The sequence below is a fragment of the Heterodontus francisci genome, chromosome 35 (assembly GCF_036365525.1).
Source record: "Heterodontus francisci isolate sHetFra1 chromosome 35, sHetFra1.hap1, whole genome shotgun sequence".
Taxonomy (NCBI): domain Eukaryota; kingdom Metazoa; phylum Chordata; class Chondrichthyes; order Heterodontiformes; family Heterodontidae; genus Heterodontus; species Heterodontus francisci.
In genome coordinates this window covers 1,620,997-1,641,058 of record NC_090405.1, presented here as the reverse complement: position 1 = coordinate 1,641,058, position 20,062 = coordinate 1,620,997, and positions in this window count along the sequence as shown.

The window sequence follows — 20,062 nt, the reverse complement described above, 5'->3', positions numbered from 1 at the left end:
GAAGGTGTTTCAGTGTGTGGGGAAGGGGTTTCAGTGTGTGGGGAAGGGGTTTCAGTGTGTGGGGATGGGGTTTTAGTGTGTGGGGGTGGGTTTCAGTGTGTGGGGAAGGGGTTTCAGTGTGTTGGGATGGGTTTCAGTGTGTGCGGAAGGGAAATCAGTGCGTGGGGAAGGTGTTTCAGTGTGTGGGGAAGGGGTTTCAGTGTGTGGGGAAGGGGTTTCAGTGTGTGGGGAAGGTGTTTCAGAGTGAGCGGAAGGGGTTTCAGTGTGTGGGGAAGGGGTTTCAGTGTGTGGGGAAGGGGTTTCAGTGTGTGGGGAAGGTGTTTCAGAGTGTGCGGAAGGGGTTTCAGTGTTTGCGGAAGGGGTTTCAGTGTGTGGGGCAGGGGTTTTAGTGTGTGGGGAAGTTGTTTCAGCGTGTGCGGAAGGGGTTTCAGTGTGTGGGGAAGGGGTTTCAGTGTGTGGGGATGTGTTTCAGTGTGTGGGGAAGGGGTTTCAGTGTGTGGGGAAGGGTTTCACTGTGTGAGGAAGGGGTTTCAGTGTGTGGGGATGTGTTTCAGAGTGTGGGGAAGGGGTTTCATTGTGTGGGGATGTGTTTCAGTGTGTGGGGAATGGGTTTCAGTGTGTGGGGATGTGTTTCAGTGTGTGGGGAAGGGATTTCAGTGTGTGGGGATGTGTTTCAGTGTGTGGGGAAGGGTTTTCAGTGTGTGGGGAAGGGTTTCACTGTGTGCGGCTGGCGTTTCAGTGTGTGGGGATGGATTTCAGTGTGTGGGGAAGGGGTTTCAGTGTGTGGCGATGGGTTTCAGTGTGTGCGGAAGGGAAATCAGTGCGTGGGGAAGGTGTTTCAGTGTGTGGGGAATTGTTTAACTGTCTGCGGAAGGGGTTTCAGTGTGTGGGGAAGGTCTTTCAGTGTGTGGGGAAGGGGTATCACTATGTGTGGAAGGGGTTTCAGTGTGTGGGGAAGGGTTTCAGTGTGTGGGGATGGGGTTTCAGTGTGTGGGGAAGGGGTTTCAGTGTGTGGGGAAGGGTTTCAGTGTGTGGGGAAGGGGATTCAGTGTGTGGGGAAGGGGTTTCAGATTGTGGGGAAGCGGTTTCAGTGTGTGGGGAAGTGTTTCTGTGTGTGGGGATGGATTACAGGATGTGGGGAAGCTGTTTCAGTGTGTGGGGAAGGGGATTCAAAGTGTGGGGAAGTTGTTTCAGTGTGTGGGGAAGGTGTTTCAGTGTGTGGAGAAGGTGTTTCAGTGTGTGAGGAAGGTGTTTCAGTGTGTGGGGAATGGGTTTCAGTGTGTGGGGAAGGTCTTTCTGTGTGTGGGGATGTGTTTCAGTGTGTGGTGATGTGTTTCAGTGTGTGGGGAAGGGTTTCAGTGTGTGGGGAAGTTGTTTCAGTGTGTGGGGATGGGTTTCACTGTGTGGGGATGGGTTTCAGTGTGTGGGCATGGGTTTCAGTGTGTGCAGAAGGGGTTTCAGTGTGTGGGGAAGGTGTTTCAGTGTGTGGGGATGAGTTTCAGTGTGTGGGGATGGATTTCAGTGTGTGTGGAAGGGGTTTCAGTGAGTGGGGATGGGGTTTTAGTGTGTGGGGATGGGTTTCAGTGTGTGGGGAAGGGGTTTCAGTGTGTTGGGATGGGTTTCAGTGTGTGCGGAATGGAAATCAGTGCGTGGGGAAGGTGTTTCAGTGTGTGGGGAAGGGGTTTCAGTGTGTGGGGAAGGGGTTTCAGTGTGTGGGGAAGGTGTTTCAGAGTGTGGGGAAGGGTTTCAGTGTGTAGGGAAGGTGTTTCAGTGTGTGGGGAAGGGGTTTCAGAGTGTGGGGAAGGGTTTCAATGTGGGGGAAGGGGTTTCAGTGTGTGGGGAAGGGGATTCAGTTTGTGGGGAAGGGGTTTCAGTGTGTGGGGATGTGTTTCAGTGAGTGGGGAAGGTGTTTCAGTGTGTGGGGAAGGTGTTTCAGTGTGTGGGGCAGGGTTTCAGTGTGTGCGGAAGGGGTTTCAGTGTGTGGGGAAGGGGTTTCAGTGTGTGGGGAAGGTGTTTCAGTGTGTGCGGAAGGGGTATCAGTGTGTGGGTAAGGGGTTTCAGTGTGTGGGGAAGGTGTTTCATTGTGTGCGCAAGGGGCTTCAGTGTTTGCGGAAGGGGTTTCAGTGTGTGGGGCAGGGGTTTCAGTGTTTGGGGAAGTTGTTTCAGTGTGTGCGGAAGGGGTTTCAGTGTTTGGGGAAGTTGTTTCAGTGTGTGCGGAAGGGGTTTCAGTGTGTGGGGAAGGGGTTTCAGTGTGTGGGGAAGGGTTTCACTGTGTGAGGAAGGGGTTTCAGTGTGTGGGGATGTGTTTCAGAGTGTGGGGCAGGTATTTCAGTGTGTGGAGAAGGTATTTCAGTGTGTGAGGAAGGTGTTTCAGTGTGTGGGGAAGGGGTTTCAGTGTGTGGGGAAGGTCTTTCTGTGTGTGGGGATGTGTTTCAGTGTGTGGGGATGTGTTTCAGTGTGTGGGGAAGGGTTTCAGTGTGTGGGGAAGTTGTTTCAGTGTGTGGGGATGGGTTTCAGTGTGTGGGGATGGGTTTCAGAGTGTGGGCATGGGTTTCAGTGTGTGCGGAAGGGGTTTCAGTTTGTGGGGAAGGTGTTTCAGTGTGTGGGGATGTGTTTAAGTGTGTGGGAAAGGGCTTTCAGTGAGTCGGGAAGGGGTTTCAGTGTGTGGGGGTGGGTTTCAGTGTGTGGGGATGGGTTTCATTGTGTGCGGAAGGGAAATCAGTGCGTGGGGAAGGTGTTTCAGTGTGTGGGGAAGGGTTTTCAGTGTGTGGGGAAGGGTTTCACTGTGTGCGGCTGGCGTTTCAGTGTGTGGGGTTGGGTTTCAGTGTGTGGGGAAGGGGTTTCAGTGTGTGGCGATGGGTTTCAGTGTGTGCGGAAGGGAAATCAGTGCGTGGGGAAGGTGTTTCAGTGTGTGGGGAATTGTTTAACTGTCTGCGGAAGGGGTTTCAGTGTGTGGGGAAGGTCTTTCAGTGTGTGGGGAAGGGGTATCACTATGTGGGGAAGGGGTTTCAGTGTGTGGGGAAGGGTTTCAGTGTGTGGGGATGGGGTTTCAGTGTGTGGGGAAGGGGTTTCAGTGTGTGGGGAAGGGTTTCAGTGTGTGGGGAAGGTGTTTCAGTGTGTGGGGAAGGGGTTTCAGATTGTGGGGAAGCGGTTTCAGTGTGTGGGGAAGTGTTTCTGTGTGTGTGGATGGGTTACAGGATGTGGGGAAGCTGTTTCAGTGTGTGGGGAAGGGGTTTCAAAGTGTGGGGAAGTTGTTTCAGTGTGTGGGGAAGGTGTTTCAGTGTGTGGAGAAGGTGTTTCAGTGTGTGAGGAAGGTGTTTCAGTGTGTGGGGAATGGGTTTCAGTGTGTGGGGAAGGTCTTTCTGTGTGTGGGGATGTGTTTCAGTGTGTGGTGATGTGTTTCAGTGTGTGGGGAAGGGTTTCAGTGTGTGGGGAAGTTGTTTCAGTGTGTGGGGATGGGTTTCAGTGTGTGGGGATGGGTTTCAGTGTGTGGGCATGGGTTTCAGTGTGTGCAGAAGGGGTTTCAGTGTGTGGGGAAGGTGTTTCAGTGTGTGGGGATGAGTTTCAGTGTGTGGGGATGGATTTCAGTGTGTGTGGAAGGGGTTTCAGTGAGTGGGGATGGGGTTTTAGTGAGTGGGGATGGGTTTCAGTGTGTGGGGAAGGGGTTTCAGTGTGTTGGGATGGGTTTCAGTGTGTGCGGAAGGGAAATCAGTGCGTGGGGAAGGTGTTTCAGTGTGTGGGGAAGGGGTTTCAGTGTGTGGGGAAGGGGTTTCAGTGTGTGGGGAAGGTGTTTCAGAGTGTGGGGAAGAGTTTCAGTGTGTGGGGAAGGTGTTTCAGTGTGTGGGGAAGGGGTTTCAGAGTGTGGGGAAGGGTTTCAATGTGGGGGAAGGGGTTTCAGTGTGTGGGGAAGGGGATTCAGTTTGTGGGGAAGGGGTTTCAGTGTGTGGGGATGTGTTTCAGTGAGTGGGGAAGGTGTTTCAGTGTGTGGGGAAGGTGTTTCAGTGTGTGGGGCAGGGTTTCAGTGTGTGCAGAAGGGGTTTCAGTGTGTGGGGAAGGTGTTTCAGTGTGTGGGGAAGGTGTTTCATTGTGTGCGCAAGGGGCTTCAGTGTTTGCGGAAGGGGTTTCAGTGTGTGGGGCAGGGGTTTCAGTGTGTGTGGAAGTTGTTTCAGTGTGTGCGGAACGGGTTTCAGTGTGTGGGGAAGGGGTTTCAGTGTGTGGGGATGGGTTTCAGTGTGTGGGGAAGGGGTTTCAGTGTGTGGGGAAGGGTTTCACTGTGTGAGGAAGGGGTTTCAGTGTGTGGGGATGTGTTTCAGTGTGTGGGGATGTGTTTCAGTGTGTGGGGAAGGGTTTCAGTGTGTGGGGAAGTTGTTTCAGTGTGTGGGGATGGGTTTCAGTGTGTGGGGATGGGTTTCAGAGTGTGGGCATGGGTTTCAGTGTGTGCGGAAGGGGTTTCAGTTTCTGGGGAAGGTGTTTCAGTGTGTGGGGATGTGTTTAAGTGTGTGGGGAAGGGCTTTCAGTGAGTCGGGAAGGGGTTTCAGTGTGTGGGGGTGGGTTTCAGTGTGTGGGGATGGGTTTTAGTGTGTGCGGAAGGGTTTTCTCAGTGTGGGGAATGTGTTTCAGTGTGTGGGGAAGGGGTTTCAGTGTGTGGGGAAGGTGTTTCAGTGTGTGTGGAAAGTGTTTCAGTGTGTGGGGAAGGCGTTTCAGAGTGTGGGGAAGGATTTCAGTATGTGGGGATGGTATTTCAGTGTTTGGGGAAGGTGTTTCAGTGTGTGTGGAAGGGCTGTCAGTGTGTGGGGAAGGTGTTTCAGTGTGTGGGGATGTGTGTCAATGTGTGGGGACAGTGTTTCAGTGGGTGGGGAAGGGTTTCAGTTTGTGGGGAAGGTGTTTCAGTGTGTGGGGATCGGTTTCAGTGTGTGGGGATGGGTTTCAGTGTGTGGGGATGGGTTACAGTGTGTGCGGAAGGGGTTTCAGTGTGTGGGGAAGGTGTTTCAGTGTGTGGGGATGGGTTTCAGTGCGTGCGGATGGGTTTCAGTGTGTCTTGATGGGTTTCAGTGTGTGCAGAAGGGGTTTCAGTGTGTGGGGAAGGTGTTTCAGTGTGTGGGGATGAGTTTCAGTGTGTGGGGATGGATTTCAGTGTGTGTGGAAGGGGTTTCAGTGTGTGCGGCTGGCGTTTCAGTGTGTGGGGATGGGTTTCAGTGTGTGGGGAAGGGGTTTCAGTGTGTGGCGATGGGTTTCAGTGTGTGCGGAAGGGAAATCAGTGTTGTGGGGAAGGTGTTTCAGTGTGTGGGGAATTGTTTAAATGTGTGCGGAAGTGGTTTCAGTGTGTGGGGAAGGTCTTTCAGTGTGTGCGGAAGGGGTATCACTATGTGGGGAAGGGGTTTCAGTGTGTGGGGAAGGGTTTCAGTGTGTGGGGATGGGGTTTCAGTGTGTGGGGAAGGGGTTTCAGTGTGTGGGGAAGGGTTTCAGTTTGTGGGGAAGGGGTTTCAGTGTGTGGGGAAGGGGTTTCAGATTGTGGGGAAGCGGTTTCAGTGTGTGGGGAAGTGTTTCTGTGTGTGGGGATGGGTTACAGTGTGTGGGGAAGCTGTTTCAGTGTGTGGGGAAGGGGTTTCAGTGTGTGGGGAAGTTGTTTCAGTGTGTGGGGAAGGTGTTTCAGTGTGTGGAGAAGGTGTTTCAGTGTGTGAGGAAGGTGTTTCAGTGTGTGGGGAATGGGTTTCAGTGTGTGGGGAAGGTCTTTCTGTGTGTGGGGATGTGTTTCAGTGTGTGGTGATGTGTTTCAGTGTGTGGGGAAGGGTTTCAGTGTGTGGGGAAGTTGTTTCAGTGTGTGGGGATGGGTTTCAGTGTGTGGGGGTGGGTTTCAGTGTGTGGGCATGGGTTTCAGTGTGTGCAGAAGGGGTTTCAGTGTGTGGGGAAGGTGTTTCAGTGTGTGGGGATGAGTTTCAGTGTGTGGGGATGGATTTTAGTGTGTGCGGAAGGGGTTTCAGTGAGTGGGGATGGGGTTTTAGTGTGTGGGGATGGGTTTCAGTGTGTGGGGAAGGGGTTTCAGTGTGTTGGGATGGGTTTCAGTGTGTGCGGAAGGGAAATCAGTGCGTGGGGAAGGTGTTTCAGTGTGTGGGGAAGGGGTTTCAGTGTGTGGGGAAGGCGTTTCAGTGTGTGGGGAAGTTGTTTCAGAGTGTGGGGAAGGGTTTCAGTGTTTGGGGAAGGTGTTTCAGTGTGTGGGGAAGGGGTTTCAGAGATTGGGGAAGGGTTTCAATGTGGGGGAAGGGGTTTCAGTGTGTGGGGAAGGGGATTCAGTTTGTGGGGAAGGGGTTTCAGTGTGTGGGGATGTGTTTCAGTGAGTGGGGAAGGGGTTTCAGTGTGTGGGGAAGGTGTTTCAGTGTGTGGGGCAGGGTTTCACTGTGTGCGGAAGGGGTTTCAGTGTGTGGGGAAGGGGTTTCAGTGTGTGGGGAAGGTGTTTCAGTGTGTGGGGAAGGTGTTTCAGTGTGTGCGGAAGGGGTATCAGTGTGTGGGGAAGGGATTTCAGTTTGTGGCGATGGGTTTCAGTGTGTGCGGAAGGGAAATCAGTGCGTGGGGAAGGTGTTTCAGTGTGTGGGGAATTGTTTAACTGTGTGCGGAAGGGGTTTCAGTGTGTGGGGAAGGTCTTTCAGTGTGTGGGGAAGGGGTATCACTATGTGGAGAAGGGGTTTCAGTGTGTGGGGAAGGGTTTCAGTGTGTGGGGATGGGGTTTCAGTGTGTGGGGAAGGGGTTTCAGTGTGTGGGGAAGGGTTTCAGTGTTTGGGGAAGGGGTTTCAGTGTGTGGGGAAGGGGTTTCAGATTGTGGGGAAGCGGTTTCAGTGTGTGGGGAAGTGTTTCTGTGTGTGGGGATGGGTTACAGTGTGTGGGGAAGCTGTTTCAGTGTGTGGGGAAGGGGTTTCAGTGTGTGGGGAAGTTGTTTCAGTGTGTGGGGAAGGAGTTTCAGTGTGTGGAGAAGGTGTTTCAGTGTGTGAGGAAGGTGTTTCAGTGTGTGGGGAATGGGTTTCAGTGTGTGGGGAAGGTCTTTCTGTGTGTCGGGATGTGTTTCAGTGTGTGGTGATGTGTTTCAGTGTGTGGCTAAGGGTTTCAGTGTGTGGGGAAGTTGGTTCAGTGTGTGGGGATGGGTTTCAGTGTGTGGGGATGGGTTTCAGTGTGTGGGCATGGGTTTCAGTGTGTGCAGAAGGGGTTTCAGTGTGTGGGGAAGGTGTTTCAGTGTGTGGGGATGAGTTTCAGTGTGTGGGGATGGATTTCAGTGTGTGTGGATGGGTTTCAGTGAGTGATGATGGGGTTTTAGTGTGTGGGGATGGGTTTCAGTGTGTGGGGAAGGGGCTTCAGTGTGTTGGGATGGGTATCAGTGTGTGTGGAAGGGACATCAGTGCGTGGGTAAGGTGTTTCAGTGTGTGGGGAAGGGGTTTCAGTGTGTGGGGAAGGGGTTTCAGTGTGTGGGGAAGGTGTTTCAGAGTGTGGGGAAGGGTTTCAGTGTGTGGGAAAGGTGTTTCAGTGTGTGGGGAAGGGGTTTCAGAGTGTGGGGAAGGGTTTCAATGTGGGGGAAGGGGTTTCAGTGTGTGGGGAAGGGGATTCAGCTTGTGGGGAAGGGGTTTCAGTGTGTGGGGATGTGTTTCAGTGAGTGGGGAAGGTGTTTCACTGTGTGCGGAAGGGGTTTCAGTGTGTAGGGAAGGGGTTTCAGTGTGTGGGGAAGGTGTTTCAGTGTGTGGGGAAGGTGTTTCAGTGTGTGCAGAAGGGGTATCAGTGTGTGGGGAAGGGGTTTCAGTGTGTGGGGAAGGTGTTTCATTGTGTGCGGAAGGGGTTTCAGTGTTGGCGGAAGGGGTTTCAGTGTGTGGGGCAGGGGTTTCAGTGTGTGGGGAAGTTGTTTCAGTGTGTGCGGAAGGGGTTTCAGTGTGTGGGGAAGGGGTTTCAGTGTGTGGGGATGTGTTTCAGTGTGTGGGGAAGGGGTTTCAGTGTGTGGGGAAGGGTTACACTGTGTGAGGAAGGGGTTTCAGTGTGTGGGGATGTGTTTCAGAGTGTGGGGCAGGTATTTCAGTGTGTGGAGAAGGTATTTCAGTGTGTGAGGAAGGTGTTTCAGTGTGTGGGGAAGGGGTTTCAGTGTGTGGGGAAGGTCTTTCTGTGTGTGGGGATGTGTTTCAGTGTGTGGGGATGTGTTTCAGTGTGTGGGGAAGGGTTTCAGTGTGTGGGGAAGTTGTTTCAGAGTGTGGGGAAGGGTTTCAGTGTGTGGGGATGGGTTTCAGAGTGTGGACATGGGTTTCAGTGTGTGCAGAAGGGGTTTCAGTTTGTGGGGAAGGTGTTTCAGTGTGTGGGGATGTGTTTAAGTGTGTGGGGAAGGGGTTTCAGTGAGTCGGGAAGGGGTTTCAGTGTGTGGGGAAGGGGTTTCAGTGAGTGGGGATGGGGTTTTAGTGAGTGGGGATGGGTTTCAGTGTGTGGGGAATGGGTTTCAGTGTGTTGGGATGGGTTTCAGTGTGTGCGGAAGGGAAATCAGTGCGTGGGGAAGGTGTTTCAGTGTGTGGGGAAGGGGTTTCAGTGTGTGGGGAAGGGGTTTCAGTGTGTGGGGAAGGTGTTTCAGAGTGTGGGGAAGAGTTTCAGTGTGTGGGGAAGGTGTTTCAGTGTGTGGGGAAGGGGTTTCAGAGTGTGGGGAAGGGTTTCAATGTGGGGGAAGGGGTTTCAGTGTGTGGGGAAGGGGATTCAGTTTGTGGGGAAGGGGTTTCAGTGTGTGGGGATGTGTTTCAGTGAGTGGGGAAGGTGTTTCAGTGTGTGGGGAAGGTGTTTCAGTGTGTGGGGCAGGGTTTCAGTGTGTGCAGAAGGGGTTTCAGTGTGTGGGGAAGGTGTTTCAGTGTGTGGGGAAGGTGTTTCATTGTGTGCGCAAGGGGCTTCAGTGTTTGCGGAAGGGGTTTCAGTGTGTGGGGCAGGGGTTTCAGTGTGTGTGGAAGTTGTTTCAGTGTGTGCGGAACGGGTTTCAGTGTGTGGGGAAGGGGTTTCAGTGTGTGGGGATGTGTTTCAGTGTGTGGGGAAGGGGTTTCAGTGTGTGGGGAAGGGTTTCACTGTGTGAGGAAGGGGTTTCAGTGTGTGGGGATGTGTTTCAGTGTGTGGGGATGTGTTTCAGTGTGTGGGGAAGGGTTTCAGTGTGTGGGGAAGTTGTTTCAGTGTGTGGGGATGGGTTTCAGTGTGTGGGGATGGGTTTCAGAGTGTGGGCATGGGTTTCAGTGTGTGCGGAAGGGGTTTCAGTTTCTGGGGAAGGTGTTTCAGTGTGTGGGGATGTGTTTAAGTGTGTGGGGAAGGGCTTTCAGTGAGTCGGGAAGGGGTTTCAGTGTGTGGGGGTGGGTTTCAGTGTGTGGGGATGGGTTTTAGTGTGTGCGGAAGGGTTTTCTCAGTGTGGGGAATGTGTTTCAGTGTGTGGGGAAGGGGTTTCAGTGTGTGGGGAAGGTGTTTCAGTGTGTGTGGAAAGTGTTTCAGTGTGTGGGGAAGGCGTTTCAGAGTGTGGGGAAGGATTTCAGTATGTGGGGATGGTATTTCAGTGTTTGGGGAAGGTGTTTCAGTGTGTGTGGAAGGGCTGTCAGTGTGTGGGGAAGGTGTTTCAGTGTGTGGGGATGTGTGTCAATGTGTGGGGACAGTGTTTCAGTGGGTGGGGAAGGGTTTCAGTTTGTGGGGAAGGTGTTTCAGTGTGTGGGGATCGGTTTCAGTGTGTGGGGATGGGTTTCAGTGTGTGGGGATGGGTCACAGTGTGTGCGGAAGGGGTTTCAGTGTGTGGGGAAGGTGTTTCAGTGTGTGGGGATGGGTTTCAGTGCGTGCGGATGGGTTTCAGTGTGTCTTGATGGGTTTCAGTGTGTGCAGAAGGGGTTTCAGTGTGTGGGGAAGGTGTTTCAGTGTGTGGGGATGAGTTTCAGTGTGTGGGGATGGATTTCAGTGTGTGTGGAAGGGGTTTCAGTGTGTGCGGCTGGCGTTTCAGTGTGTGGGGATGGGTTTCAGTGTGTGGGGAAGGGGTTTCAGTGTGTGGCGATGGGTTTCAGTGTGTGCGGAAGGGAAATCAGTGTTGTGGGGAAGGTGTTTCAGTGTGTGGGGAATTGTTTAAATGTGTGCGGAAGTGGTTTCAGTGTGTGGGGAAGGTCTTTCAGTGTGTGCGGAAGGGGTATCACTATGTGGGGAAGGGGTTTCAGTGTGTGGGGAAGGGTTTCAGTGTGTGGGGATGGGGTTTCAGTGTGTGGGGAAGGGCTTTCAGTGTGTGGGGAAGGGTTTCAGTTTGTGGGGAAGGGGTTTCAGTGTGTGGGGAAGGGGTTTCAGATTGTGGGGAAGCGGTTTCAGTGTGTGGGGAAGTGTTTCTGTGTGTGGGGATGGGTGACAGTGTGTGGGGAAGCTGTTTCAGTGTGTGGGGAAGGGGTTTCAGTGTGTGGGGAAGTTGTTTCAGTGTGTGGGGAAGGTGTTTCAGTGTGTGGAGAAGGTGTTTCAGTGTGTGAGGAAGGTGTTTCAGTGTGTGGGGAATGGGTTTCAGTGTGTGGGGAAGGTCTTTCTGTGTGTGGGGATGTGTTTCAGTGTGTGGTGATGTGTTTCAGTGTGTGGGGAAGGGTTTCAGTGTGTGGGGAAGTTGTTTCAGTGTGTGGGGATGGGTTTCAGTGTGTGGGGGTGGGTTTCAGTGTGTGGGCATGGGTTTCAGTGTGTGCAGAAGGGGTTTCAGTGTGTGGGGAAGGTGTTTCAGTGTGTGGGGATGAGTTTCAGTGTGTGGGGATGGATTTTAGTGTGTGCGGAAGGGGTTTCAGTGAGTGGGGATGGGGTTTTAGTGTGTGGGGATGGGTTTCAGTGTGTGGGGAAGGGGTTTCAGTGTGTTGGGATGGGTTTCAGTGTGTGCGGAAGGGAAATCAGTGCGTGGGGAAGGTGTTTCAGTGTGTGGGGAAGGGGTTTCAGTGTGTGGGGAAGGCGTTTCAGTGTGTGGGGAAGTTGTTTCAGAGTGTGGGGAAGGGTTTCAGTGTTTGGGGAAGGTGTTTCAGTGTGTGGGGAAGGGGTTTCAGAGTGTGGGGAAGGGTTTCAATGTGGGGGAAGGGGTTTCAGTGTGTGGGGAAGGGGATTCAGTTTGTGGGGAAGGGGTTTCAGTGTGTGGGGATGTGTTTCAGTGAGTGGGGAAGGGGTTTCAGTGTGTGGGGAAGGTGTTTCAGTGTGTGGGGCAGGGTTTCACTGTGTGCGGAAGGGGTTTCAGTGTGTGGGGAAGGGGTTTCAGTGTGTGGGGAAGGTGTTTCAGTGTGTGGGGAAGGTGTTTCAGTGTGTGCGGAAGGGGTATCAGTGTGTGGGGAAGGGATTTCAGTTTGTGGCGATGGGTTTCAGTGTGTGCGGAAGGGAAATCAGTGCGTGGGGAAGGTGTTTCAGTGTGTGGGGAATTGTTTAACTGTGTGCGGAAGGGGTTTCAGTGTGTGGGGAAGGTCTTTCAGTGTGTGGGGAAGGGGTATCACTATGTGGAGAAGGGGTTTCAGTGTGTGGGGAAGGGTTTCAGTGTGTGGGGATGGGGTTTCAGTGTGTGGGGAAGGGGTTTCAGTGTGTGGGGAAGGGTTTCAGTGTTTGGGGAAGGGGTTTCAGTGTGTGGGGAAGGGGTTTCAGATTGTGGGGAAGCGGTTTCAGTGTGTGGGGAAGTGTTTCTGTGTGTGGGGATGGGTTACAGTGTGTGGGGAAGCTGTTTCAGTGTGTGGGGAAGGGGTTTCAGTGTGTGGGGAAGTTGTTTCAGTGTGTGGGGAAGGAGTTTCAGTGTGTGGAGAAGGTGTTTCAGTGTGTGAGGAAGGTGTTTCAGTGTGTGGGGAATGGGTTTCAGTGTGTGGGGAAGGTCTTTCTGTGTGTGGGGATGTGTTTCAGTGTGTGGTGATGTGTTTCAGTGTGTGGGGAAGGGTTTCAGTGTGTGGGGAAGTTGGTTCAGTGTGTGGGGATGGGTTTCAGTGTGTGGGGATGGGTTTCAGTGTGTGGGCATGGGTTTCAGTGTGTGCAGAAGGGGTTTCAGTGTGTGGGGAAGGTGTTTCAGTGTGTGGGGATGAGTTTCAGTGTGTGGGGATGGATTTCAGTGTGTGTGGATGGGTTTCAGTGAGTGATGATGGGGTTTTAGTGTGTGGGGATGGGTTTCAGTGTGTGGGGAAGGGGCTTCAGTGTGTTGGGATGGGTATCAGTGTGTGTGGAAGGGACATCAGTGCGTGGGTAAGGTGTTTCAGTGTGTGGGGAAGGGGTTTCAGTGTGTGGGGAAGGGGTTTCAGTGTGTGGGGAAGGTGTTTCAGAGTGTGGGGAAGGGTTTCAGTGTGTGGGAAAGGTGTTTCAGTGTGTGGGGAAGGGGTTTCAGAGTGTGGGGAAGGGTTTCAATGTGGGGGAAGGGGTTTCAGTGTGTGGGGAAGGGGATTCAGCTTGTGGGGAAGGGGTTTCAGTGTGTGGGGATGTGTTTCAGTGAGTGGGGAAGGTGTTTCACTGTGTGCGGAAGGGGTTTCAGTGTGTAGGGAAGGGGTTTCAGTGTGTGGGGAAGGTGTTTCAGTGTGTGGGGAAGGTGTTTCAGTGTGTGCAGAAGGGGTATCAGTGTGTGGGGAAGGGGTTTCAGTGTGTGGGGAAGGTGTTTCATTGTGTGCGGAAGGGGTTTCAGTGTTGGCGGAAGGGGTTTCAGTGTGTGGGGCAGGGGTTTCAGTGTGTGGGGAAGTTGTTTCAGTGTGTGCGGAAGCGGTTTCAGTGTGTGAGGAAGGGGTTTCAGTGTGTGGGGATGTGTTTCACAGTGTGGGGCAGGTATTTCAGTGTGTGGAGAAGGTATTTCAGTGTGTGAGGAAGGTGTTTCAGTGTGTGGGGAAGGGGTTTCAGTGTGTGGGGAAGGTCTTTCTGTGTGTGGGGATGTGTTTCAGTGTGTGGGGATGTGTTTCAGTGTGTGGGGAAGGGTTTCAGTGTGTGGGGAAGTTGTTTCAGTGTGTGGGGAAGGGTTTCAGTGTGTGGGGATGGGTTTCAGAGTGTGGACATGGGTTTCAGTGTGTGCAGAAGGGGTTTCAGTTTGTGGGGAAGGTGTTTCAGTGTGTGGGGATGTGTTTAAGTGTGTGGGGAAGGGGTTTCAGTGAGTCGGGAAGGGGTTTCAGTGTGTGGGGGTGGGTTTCAGTGTGTGGGGATGGGTTTTAGTGTGTGCGGAAGGGTTTTCTCAGTGTGGGGAATGTGTTTCAATGTGTGGGGAAGGGGTTTCAGTGTGTGCGGAAGGTGTTTCAGTGTGTGTGGAAAGTGTTTCAGTGTGTGGGGAAGGCGTTTCAGAGTGTGGGGAAGGATTTCAGTATGTGGGGATGGTATTTCAGTGTTTGGGGAAGGTGTTTCAGTGTGTGTGGAAGGGCTGTCAGTGTGTGGGGAAGGTGTTTCAGTGTGTGGGGATGTGTGTCAATGTGTGGGGACAGTGTTTCAGTGGGTGGGGAAGGGTTTCAGTTTGTGGGGAAGGTGTTTCAGTGTGTGGGGATCGGTTTCAGTGTGTGGGGATGGGTTTCAGTGTGTGGGGATGGGTTACAGTGTGTGCGGAAGGGGTTTCAGTGTGTGGGGAAGGTGTTGCAGTGTGTGGGGATGGGTTTCAGTGCGTGCGGATGGGTTTCAGTGTGTCTTGATGGGTTTCAGTGTGTGCAGAAGGGGTTTCAGTGTGTGGGGAAGGTGTTTCAGTGTGTGGGGATGAGTTTCAGTGTGTGGGGATGGATTTCAGTGTGTGTGGAAGGGGTTTCAGTGTGTGCGGCTGGCGTTTCAGTGTGTGGGGATGGGTTTCAGTGTGTGGGGAAGGGGTTTCAGTGTGTGGCGATGGGTTTCAGTGTGTGCGGAAGGGAAATCAGTGCGTGGGGAAGGTGTTTCATTGTGTGGGGAATTGTTTAACTGTGTGCGGAAGGGGTTTCAGTGTGTGGGGAAGGTCTTTCAGTGTGTGGGGAAGGGGTATCACTATGTGGGGAAGGGGTTTCAGTGTGTGGGGAAGGGTTTCAGTGTGTGGGGATGGGGTTTCAGTGTGTGGGGAAGGGGTTTCAGTGTGTGGGGAAGGGTTTCAGTTTGTGGGGAAGGGGTTCCAGTGTGTGGGGAAGGGATTTCAGACTGTGGGGAAGCGGTTTCAGTGTGTGGGGAAGTGTTTCTGTGTGTGGGGATGGGTTACAGTGTGTGGGGAAGCTGTTTCAGTGTGTGAGGAAGGGGTTTCAGTGTGTGGGGAAGTTGTTTCAGTGTGTGGGGAAGGTGTTTCAGTGTGTGGAGAAGGTGTTTCAGTGTGTGAGGAAGGTGTTTCAGTGTGTGGGGAATGGGTTTCAGTGTGTGGGGAAGGTCTTTCTGTGTGTGGGGATGTGTTTCAGTGTGTGGTGATGTGTTTCAGTGTGTGGGGAAGGGTTTCAATGTGTGGGGAAGTTGTTTCAGTGTGTGGGGATGGGTTTCAGTGTGTGGGGGTGTGTTTCAGTGTGTGGGCATGGGTTTCAGTGTGTGCAGAATGGGTTTCAGTGTGTGGGGAAGGTGTTTCAGTGTGTGGGGATGAGTTTCAGTGTGTGGGGATGGATTTCAGTGTGTGCGGAAGGGGTTTCAGTGAGTGGGGAAGGGGTTTTAGTGTGTGGGGATGGGTTTCAGTGTGTGGGGAAGGGGTTTCAGTGTGTTGGGATGGGTTTCAGTGTGTGCGGAAGGGAAATCAGTGCGTGGGGAAGGTGTTTCAGTGTGTGGGGAAGGGGTTTCAGTGTGTGGGGAAGGGGTTTCAGTGTGTGGGGAAGCTGTTTCAGAGTGTGCGGAAGGGTTTCAGTGTGTGGGGAAGGTGTTTCAGTGTGTGGGGAAGGGGTTTCAGAGTGTAGGGAAGGGTTTCAATGTGGGGGAAGGGGTTTCAGTGTGTGGGGAAGGGCTGTCAGTGTGTGGGGAAGGTGTTTCAGTGTGTGGGGATGTGTGTCAATGTGTGGGGACAGTGTTTCAGTGGGTGGGGAAGGGTTTCACTTTGTGGGCAAGGTGTTTCAGTGTGTGGGGATCGTTTTCAGTGTGTGGGGATGGGTTTCAGTGTGTGGGGATGGGTTACAGTGTGTGCGGAAGGGGTTTCAGTGTGTGGGGAAGGTGTTTCAGTGTGTGGGGATGGGTTTCAGTGCGTGCGGATGGGTTTCAGTGTGTCTTGATGGGTTTCAGTGTGTGCAGAAGGGGTTTCGGTGTGTGGGGAAGGTGTTTCAGTGTGTGGGGATGAGTTTCAGTGTGTGGGGATGGATTTCAGTGTGTGTGGAAGGGGTTTCAGTGTGTGCGGCTGGCGTTTCAGTGTGTGGGGATGGGTTTCAGTGTGTGGGGAAGGGGTTTCAGTGTGTGGCGATGGGTTTCAGTGTGTGCGGAAGGGAAATCAGTGCGTGGGGAAGGTGTTTCAGTGTGTGGGGAATTGTTTAACTGTGTGCGGAAGGGGTTTCAGTGTGTGGGGAAGGTCTTTCAGTGTGTGGGGAAGGGGTATCACTATGTGGGGAAGGGGTTTCAGTGTGTGGGGAAGGGTTTCAGTGTGTGGGGATGGGGTTTCAGTGTGTGGGGAAGGGGTTTCAGTGTGTGGGGAAGGGTTTCAGTTTGTGGGGAAGGGGTTTCAGTGTGTGGGGAAGGGATTTCAGATTGTGGGGAAGCGGTTTCAGTGTGTGGGGAAGTGTTTCTGTGTGTGGGAATGGGTTACAGTGTGTGGGGAAGCTGTTTCAGTGTGTGAGGAAGGGGTTTCAGTGTGTGGGGAAGTTGTTTCAGTGTGTGGGGAAGGTGTTTCAGTGTGTGGAGAAGGTGTTTCAATGTGTGAGGAAGGTGTTTCAGTGTGTGGGGAATGGGTTTCAGTGTGTGGGGAAGGTCTTTCTGTGTGTGGGGATGTGTTTCAGTGTGTGGTGATGTGTTTCAGTGTGTGGGGAAGGGTTTCAATGTGTGGGGAAGTTGTTTCAGTGTGTGGGGATGGGTTTCAGTGTGTGGGGGTGGGTTTCAGTGTGTGGGCATGGGTTTCAGTGTGTGCAGAAGGGGTTTCAGTGTCTGGGAAGGTGTTTCAGTGTGTGGGGATGAGTTTCAGTATGTGGGGATGGATTTCAGTGTGTGCGGAAGGGGTTTCAGTGAGTGGGGATGGGGTTTTAGTGTGTGGGGATGGGTTTCAGTGTGTGGGGAAGGGGTTTCAGTGTGTTGGGATGGGTTTCAGTGTGTGCGGAAGGGAAATCAGTGCGTGGGGAAGGTGTTTCAGTGTGTGGGGAAGGGGTTTCAGTGTGTGGGGAAGGGGTTTCAGTGTGTGGGGAAGCTGTTTCAGAGTGTGCGGAAGGGTTTCAGTGTGTGGGGAAGGTGTTTCAGTGTGTGGGAAAGGGGTTTCAGAGTGTGGGGAAGGGTTTCAATGTGGGGGAAGGGGTTTCAGTGTGTGGGGAAGGGGATTCAGTTTGTGGGGAAGGGGTTTCAGTGTGTGGGGATGTGTTTCAGTGAGTGGGGAAGGGGTTTCAGTGTGTGGGGAAGGTGTTTCAGTGCGTGGGGCAGGGTTACACTCTGTGCGGAAGGGGTTTCAGTGTGTGTGGAAGGGGTTTCAGTGTGTGCGGAAGGTGTTACAGTGTGTGGGGATGGTGTTTCAGTGTGTGCGGAAGGGGTATCAGTGTGTGGGGAAGGGGTTTCAGTGTGTGGGGAAGGTGTTTCATTGTGTGCGGAAGGGGTTTCAGTGTTTGCGGAAGGGGTTGCAGTGTGTGGGGCAGGGGTTTTAGTGTGTGGGGAAGTTGTTTCAGTGTGTGCGGAAGGGGTTTCAGTGTGTGGGGAAGGGGTTTCAGTGTGTGGGGATGTGTTTCAGTGTGTGGGGAAGGGGTTTCAGTGTGTGGGGAAGGGTTTCACTGTGTGAGGAAGGGGTTTCAGTGTGTGGGGATGTGTTTCAGAGTGTGGGGAAGGGGTTTCATTGTGTGTGGATGTGTTTCAGTGTGTGGGGAATGGGTTTCAGTGTGTGGGGATGTGTTTCAGTGTGTGGGGAAGGGTTTTCAGTGTGTGGGGAAGGGTTTCACTGTGTGCGGCTGGCGTTTCAGTGTGTGGGGATGGGTTTCAGTGTGTGGGGAAGGGGTTTCAGTGTGTGGCGATGGGTTTCAGTGTGTGCGGAAGGGAAATCAGTGCGTGGGGATGGTGTTTCAGTGTGTGGGGAATTGTTTAACTGTGTGCGGAAGGGGTTTCAGTGTGTGGGGAAGGTCTTTCAGGGTGTGCAGAAGGGGTTTCAGTGTGTGGGGAAGGTGTTTCAGTGTGTGGGGATGAGTTTCAGTGTGTGGGGATGGATTTCAGTGTGTGGGGAAGGGGTTTCAGTGTGTTGGGATGGGTTTCAGTGTGTGCGGAAGGGAAATCAGTGCGTGGGGAAGGTGTTTCAGTGTGTGGGGAAGGGGTTTCAGTGTGTGGGGAAGGGGTTTCAGTGTGTGGGGAAGGCGTTTCAGAGTGTGGGGAAGAGTTTCAGTGTGTGGGGAAGGGGTTTCAGTGTGTGGGGAAGGGGTTTCAGATTGTGGGGAAGCGGTTTCAGTGTGTGGGGAAGTGTTTCTGTGTGTGGGGATGGGTTACAGTGTGTGGGGAAGCTGTCTCAGTGTGTGGGGAAGGGGTTTCAGTGTGTGGGGAAGTTGTTTCAGTGTGTGGGGAAGGTGTTTCAGTGTGTGGAGAAGGTGTTTCAGTGTGTGAGGAAGGTGTTTCAGTGTGTGGGGAATGGGTTTCAGTGTGTGGGGAAGGTCTTTCTGTGTGTGGGGATCTGTTTCAGTGTGTGGTGATGTGTTTCAGTGTGTGGGGAAGGGTTTCAGTGTGTGGGGAAGTTGTTTCAGTGTGTGGGGATGGGTTTCAGTGTGTGGGGGTGGGTTTCAGTGTGTGGGCATGGGTTTCAGTGTGTGCAGAAGGGGTTTCAGTGTGTGGGGAAGGTGTTTCAGTGTGTGGGGATGAGTTTCAGTGTGTGGCGATGGATTTCAGTGTGTGTGGAAGGGGTTTCAGTGAGTGGGGATGGGGTTTTAGTGTGTGGGGATGGGTTTCAGTGTGTGGGGAAGGGGTTTCAGTGTGTTGGGATGGGTTTCAGTGTGTGCGGAAGGGAAATCAGTGCGTGGGGAAGGTGTTTCAGTGTGTGGGGGAGGGGTTTCAGTGTGTGGGGAAGGGGTTTCAGTGTGTGGGGAAGGTGTTTCAGAGTGTGGGGAAGGGTTTCAGTGTGTGGGGAAGGTGTTTCAGTGTGTGGGAAAGGGGTTTCAGAGTGTGGGGAAGGGTTTCAATGTGGGGGAAGGGGTTTCAGTGTGTGGGGAAGGGGATTCAGTTTGTGGGGAAGGGGTTTCAGTGTGTGGGGATGTGTTTCAGTGAGTGGGGAAGGGGTTTCAGTGTGTGGGGAAGGTGTTTCAGTGTGTGGGGCAGGGTTTCACTGTGTGCGGAAGGGGTTTCAGTGTGTGGGGCAGGGGTTTCAGTGTGTGGGGAAGGTGTTTCAGTGTGTGGGGAAGGTGTTTCAGTGTATGCAGAAGGGGTATCAGTGTGTGGGGAAGGGGTTTCAGTGTGTGGGGAAGGTGTTTCATTGTGTGCGGAAGGGGTTTCAGTGTTTGCGGAAGGGGTTTCAGTGTGTGGGGCAGGGGTTTTAGTGTTTGGGGAAGTTGTTTCAGTGTGTGCGGAAGGGGTTTCAGTGTGTGGGGGAGGGGTTTCAGTGTGTGGGGATGTGTTTCAGTGTGTGGGGAAGGGGTTTCAGTGTGTGGGGAAGGGTTTCACTGTGTGAGGAAGGGGTTTCAGTGTGTGGGGAAGTGTTCCAGAGTGTGGGGAATGGGTTTCATTGTGTGGGGATGTGTTTCAGTGTGTGGGGAATGGGTTTCAGTGTGTGGGGATGTGTTTCAGTGTGTGGGGAAGGGTTTTCAGTGTGTGGGGAAGGGTTTCACTGTGTGCGGCTGGAGTTTCAGTGTGTGGGGATGGGTTTCAGTGTGTGGGGAAGGGGTTTCAGTGTGTGGCGATGGGTTTCAGTGTGTGCGGAAGGGAAATCAGTGCGTGGGGAAGGTGTTTCAGTGTGTGGGGTATTGTTTAACTGTGTGCGGAAGGGGTTTCAGTGTGTGGGGAAGGTCTTTCTGTGTGTGGGGAAGGGGTATCACTATGTGGGGAAGGGGTTTCAGTGTGTGGGGAAGGGTTTCAGTGTGTGGGGATGGGGTTTCAGTGTGTGGGGAAGGGGTTTCAGTGTGTGGGGAAGGGTTTCAGTGTGTGCGGAAGGGGTTTCAGATTGTGGGGAAGCGGTTTCAGTGTGTGGGGAAGTGTTTCTGTGTGTGGGGATGGGTTACAGTGTGTGGGGAAGCTGTTTCAGTGTGTGGGGAAGGGGTTTCAGTGTGTGGGGAAGTTGTTTCAGTGTGTGGGGAAGGTGTTTCAGTGTGTGGAGAAGGTGTTTCAGTGTGTGAGGAAGGTGTTTCAGTGTGTGGGGAATGGGTTTCAGTGTGTGGGGAAGGTCTTTCTGTGTGTGGGGATGTGTTTCAGTGTGTGGTGATGTGTTTCAGTGTGTGGGGAAGGGTTTCAGTGTGTGGGGAAGTTGTTTCATTGTGTGGGGATGGGTTTCAGTGTGTGGGGATGTGTTTCAGTGTGTGGGCATGGGTTTCAGTGTGTGCAGAAGGGGTTTCAGTGTGTGGGGAAGGTGTTTCAGTGTGTGGGGATGAGTTTCAGTGTGTGGGGATGGATTTCAGTGTGTGTGGAAGGGGTTTCAGTGAGTGGGGATGGGGTTTTAGTGTGTGGGGATGGGTTTCAGTGTGTGGGGAAGGGGTTTCAGTGTGTTGGGATGGGTTTCAGTGTGTGCGGAAGGGAAATCAGTGCGTGGGGAAGGTGTTTCAGTGTGTGGGGAAGGGGTTTTAGTGTGTGGGGAAGGGGTTTCAGTGTGTGGGGAAGGCGTTTCAGAGTGTGGGGAAGGGTTTCAGTGTGTGGGGAAGGTGTTTCAGTGGGTGGGGAAGGGGTTTCAGAGTGTGGGGAAGGGTTTCAATGTGGGGGAAGGGGTTTCAGTGTGTGGGGAAGGGGATTCAGTTTGTGGGGAAGGGGTTTCAGTGTGTGGGGATGTGTTTCAGTGAGTGGGGAAGGTGTTTCAGTGTGTGGGGAAGGTGTTTCAGTGTGTGGGGCAGGTTTTCACTGTGTGCAGAAGGGGTTTCAGTGTGTGGGGAAGGGGTTTCAG